The 5,566-nt window shown below is 37.0% G+C and overlaps 1 non-coding gene across 1 annotated transcript; it reads right to left on the reverse strand.

Annotated features, from left to right (window-relative positions):
- Nucleotides 1–1,061: 1,061 nt before the first annotated feature.
- On the reverse strand, nucleotides 1,062–1,168 carry LOC128289696 (small nucleolar RNA R71). Its single transcript, XR_008279341.1, has one exon. It is a non-coding gene; the product is annotated as a small nucleolar RNA R71 (small nucleolar RNA).
- Nucleotides 1,169–5,566: the final 4,398 nt, after the last annotated feature.

Raw genomic sequence — 5,566 nt, forward strand, 5'->3', positions numbered from 1 at the left:
GCCGGGTTTGGGGTGTTACATAACAAGTACAGTCTAAGTGGATTTTTCCTTAGGTATTGTCTTAATTCAATAGATTTTCCCAAAAGCAATTCCCTAATTCCATTCTCTGTGAATTCTTAGTTTAGATAATTAGTTAGTTAAAACAAAAACCTCTTTATTCTTAGGCTAGATAATAAAAAGATAGTCATTACTAGTACTTTTGGTTCCCTTGGGTTCGACAATCCAGTCTTGCTAAAACTATACTACTATTCGATAGGTACACTTGCCTACATCGCTATAATAGTTAGTTTCAAGAACGATTAATTATAAATATTTAAAACCTATAACGAAATCACGCGATCAAGTTTTTGGCACCGTTGCCGGGGAACTAAAATATTAGGAACACTCAATTTTTATTACTTTAGCCATTTATTTTTCTAGGAATCTAAGTTTATTTTTAATTTTATTCTAATTTACTAATTTTATTTTTCTTTCTTCTAGCAGGATTTTTATAGTTTATGACTAGAAGAAACCCGTCAGGACCACTACTTTTTGACGAAAAAATCGATTGCACAGTTCGCAGAAACCAAAGAGAAATAAGGCGAAGCCTAAGATACACAGAGAACAAGCAAGAAGACGATACTCAACCCCAAATCGAAGAGATGGCTGAAAACCAAGATAATCAGCTACCTCCTACAATTACGGCTAATCAAAATCTTGCTCCACGCAATATATATGATTATGCTAAACCTTCTTTAGCAGGAACTGAATCGAGCATAGTTAGACCTGTTGTAGCTGCAAATACTTTTGAACTAAAACCTAACACTATTCAAATGATACAACAATTTGTTCAGTTTGATGGTTTGCAGGATGAGGATCCCAACGCTCATTTAGCCAACTTTTTAGAACTATGCGATACATTTAAAATCAATGGTGTTTCTGATGATGCCATTCGTCTTCAGTTATTCCCTTTTTCGTTGAGGAACAAAGCTAAACAATGGTTGAACTCATTACCATGAGGGTCAATAACTACTTGGGAACAAATGACCGAAAAATTTCTATTAAAATATTTTATGCCGGCTAAATTACGTAATGATATCTCTTCTTTTGTGCAGATGGATTTAGAAACACTCTACGATGCATGGGAGAGATACAAGGACCTTTTGAGAAGGTGCCCTCACCATGAGTTACCGCTTTGGCTTCAAGTTCAAACATTCCATAATGGCGTGAATCCTTCAACTCGACAAATGGTTGAAGCAGCTGGCGAAACCATCAATAATAAAACACCTGAAGATGCTTATGAGTTCATAGAGTAAATGTCATTAAATAACTATCGGTGGCAAGTTATAAGGAAAAAGCCAACGAAAACAACTGGTGTTTATAACGTCGATTCGGTCACCATGCCCTCTAATCAGGTAGAACTTTTGAATAAGAAAATTGATGGTTTTCTTAGTTCTTCATAGATTCACCCAGTAATGCAGTACGAAGCAAGTGGTGGTGGAACAAGCCATTCGGAATACCAACCTTATTGCCATAACATCGATAACGAGCAATTAAATTACATAGGTAATAATCCTCGACCTCAAAACAATCAGATAGTAACACTTACAATGCAGTTTGGAGGAACCACCCAATTTTTCGTAAGCGCCAAGGAAATCAAAGACCACAACCACCTCCGGGCTACCAACAACCACCCTACCAACAGGAAAAGAAGTGAACCTTGAAAAGATGCTCTCAAAGTTTATATCGATGTCAGAAACTCATTTCTAGAACACCGAGATAGCACTTAAAAATCAACAAACGTTGATCCAAGGGCTCGAAACTCAGATAGGCCAGCTTTCCAAACTAATCTCCGAACAACCACAAGGGAGCTTGCCAAGTAATACTGAACCTAACCCAAGGGAACAACTCAACACGATTAATGTTCAAGATGAAGAAGGATTTGTTAAGCCTGAGCCAAAATCGAGTAATGAAACTATGGTAAGCAAAGGTCAAGGTGAGGTAGATCACAATAAAAACAAATCAGTGAATGTCGAATATAAACCTAGTGTGTCATACCCCAACACAACAAGGAGAGATCGCTTAGATAAACAATTTGGTAAATTCCTTAAACTCTTAAAAAAATTACATATTAACTTATCGGTTATTGAAACTCTATCACAGATGCCAAACGCAATGAAATTTTTAAAGGAGCTTTTAATAAATAAGCGGAAGATGGATGAGGCATCGCATGTGGAGCTAGACGCAGTTTGCTCAGCTATTCTCCAGAATAAACTACCTAACAAACTTAAAGATCCAAGAAGTTTTACAATTCCTTGCTTAATTGGTAGTTTAGATGTTAATAATGCATTAGCTAATTTGGGGGCTAGTATTAACGTCATGCCTTACAAAATGTTAAAACAATTAGGTCTCGGGAAACCCAAACAGACTAGGATGAGCATTCAATTAGCAGATAAAACTATAAGATTTCCTAGGGGTATTATTGAAGATGTGCTAGTTAAAAATCGATAAATGTTCTAGACATAGAGGAGGATAGCAACACTCATTTAATTCTAGGAAGGCCCTTTTTAGCAACTGCTAAAAAAATTATTGATGTTGGCACAGGTGAACTCACACTCCGTGTGGGAGAAGAAACAATCACCTTTCAAGCTCGCAATTCTGGCAACACAATGGAAATTGAAGGTGATCATCTAAACCATTCTACTAAAACTAACAATATGGTGCAACCTTTTTTGCAGGAAATGAGTCTGAAGGAAGTACATGAACCATTCTCAAGCAATAGTAGAGGACCCATTCATGAAGATCTAAGGCTACAAATCGAGGAGCTACATGAATGGCAGGTGCAAAAATCGAGAACACCTGACAAACCGAATCTACGATAGAACAAGCTCAATCCCTTTCCAAATCAACTTAAGGTTGGAGATAGAGTCTTATTAGATGCCACAGATCCCTACATTTTCGTTACCACATCAAATGAAGAAATCCCTCTTACGGTACTCAGCATTTTCCCATTCGGTACGGTTGAGGTGAGTCATCCCAAGTTCGACACTTTTAAGGTAAAAAACACCCGTTTAAAACCTTATTTTGATGAGATTAATAGCAGGAGTGAGGAGTATAAACTCCCCAAACCACCATGATCATTCAACAGCAAGGTAAGTCGAGCTTAGACTATAAATAAATGCTTCTCGGGAGGCAACCCGAGTACTAATGATTTTAAATTATTTAAATTTCAATTTTCAAACATCTAGGTCACTAACAGAGTCTTTGAAGCACAGGTTCCCGACTCCACACGATCGATCACACGGTCGTGCTTATGGTCGTGTGACCACCATGGATGAAAACACGACCGTGCGAGACGACTGTGCGCAAATAGGGTAAAAGTTATCTTTCCCAACATGGGATGCGATAAATTAACATGGGCATGCGACTGGGCTGTGGGCAAATCTGCCAAATTAACACGGGCGTGTGGCACGCCTGTGTCTAGTACCCGTGGACGACACGATCAAAATAACACGAGCGTCCGTAGAGGTACACGACCGTGGGAGAAGCGAACCGTACCAGACACGACCGTGCGACACGATCATTTAGCCACACGGCCTAGACACACGGGCGTGCCAGTAGGCCGTGTGACGACATCTCAATTTGCGACGAACACGGATGGGACATGATCCACATGGGCGTGTGCACCGGCCATGCCACTTGAAAATTTTGATTATTTATCTTATTTTATTTTATTTTTCTTTTATTAAGTTTTTAAGATTCATTCTTCTTTTTTACATGGCTTATCTTTATCTCTACTATCAGATTATTCCCTTAACTCTCATTTTATCATTCAGAATCATGCTTGCCCTCCAGCTTTATTTCCAATACTCGATCTCGCCAATCCAAGAATATCATCCATTCTTCATTCAGGAAGTTTCACTTCTTTCCCTATCTTATTTTTATATTCTAATATCTACCTTTGTACATTGAGGGCAATGTACATATTAAGTATGAGGGGTATTTATTTCATTATAAAAAAAAATCCCTGAATGACTACCTTGTTCTCTTGAAAAGCTCTCATATCATATTTAAGATAAATTTTGATTGATTTATGATTTTTGTTGATATATCTTGAATTAAAACATAGGCATTTATGCATTCATTGTTTAAACCTCAAGACATTAGAGAATCAAGCATGATAAGTTGATTTTTAAGAATTTAAAATCTTAGGTTGTTTCCCCAAAGTTTAGGTATTACTTTGAGTTGGAATTCACAAGTTGTAAACATCAAAAAGCCATAATTTTTGTGAGATTTTTGAGCCTTTTGAGCATCTATTAATTCTATCATGTTCACTTTTATTATTGCTTTGAGTGCGTCAGTATTGAACTGTTATTTTAGAACTTGCTTGATTATGCATGTCGAGACCACACCATTTGATTTGATATGTCAAAATGATTAAGGCACTTAGGATTAACCCACTCATGCCATGAAAAGCCTACCTCCACGATTAACCCCTAGTAAACCCCTTTGAGCCTAACAAGCCATTTGTTGTATTACCCTTAATATTAACCCTTAACCCATTATTGTTGAAATCCCCTAAATTAGTCCCTATTTTTTTCGAGATTTGAGTTGAATAAATTGCTTAGCTATGTCTTGTTCTTAATAGTTATCTATGTTGTTTAACTTGTTCTTAAAAAAAATAAAAAAAAATAAAACTATGTATACACATTAGTAATTCTATATTTTGAGAAGAAGCTCTGTTGTACGCAAGTGATGATTAACTCTTTTTCTAGTTAGGCAATTTTTCAATTCAATCTCGATTCTAACCCTTTTTTTCAGCTTGTGACCACACGCCCTAACCAAGCCTCATTACAACCCTCTAAAGACCTTTTGATTGATGTTTCACTCAATTTATCAATGGTGGAGATTTGATTTTCATGCAAGCCTATGGTAATGACTTTTCATTATTGACTATTAAGTGCTTCATTTATTGTCCTTAAAATACCTCGAGTGATTTGAGTGAATCTTTAGTGAGGATGTGAAACCCTGTGATATTCTGAATCAAAGGTAATTACTTAAATGAGGAGAGACACCCATGTTTTCAGGAGAAAGTGCTCAACTTGGAATGTTTGAAACTTTTATGTTCTTTTAGTTGAATTCTCAATGTATGATTACCTATGAATTATTTTGAGATATTATCGATAGAAATTATAAGTTGAGAAGAATTTATTTTGAATATGAGTTGAGAATTTTGCTTGAGGGCAAGCAAATGCTTAAGTGTGGGGGTATTTGATAAACCATAATTTATACATATTTTTACCCCATGTTTAACGCATTCTACGGATGATTTCCTACTAGAATTGGTGAATTCGATGCTCCTAATGCTTTAATTTCATGTTTTATACTTAGGAGAGCATAGGAGAGTGAAAGGAACGAGAAATGGGCCAAAACCGGAGAAAATGGGCCAAAGTACGAAATCAACATGGCCTGGACCTCCTCACACGGGCACACCACACGGTCGTGTCAATTTGGCAGGCTTGAGCATGGCCTGAAGTAATCGCACACAGGCGTGTCCCTACCGAGCCTAAGTTGAGTCCAATTCGGA

This window comes from Gossypium arboreum, chromosome 2 (assembly GCF_025698485.1).
Source record: "Gossypium arboreum isolate Shixiya-1 chromosome 2, ASM2569848v2, whole genome shotgun sequence".
Taxonomy (NCBI): domain Eukaryota; kingdom Viridiplantae; phylum Streptophyta; class Magnoliopsida; order Malvales; family Malvaceae; genus Gossypium; species Gossypium arboreum.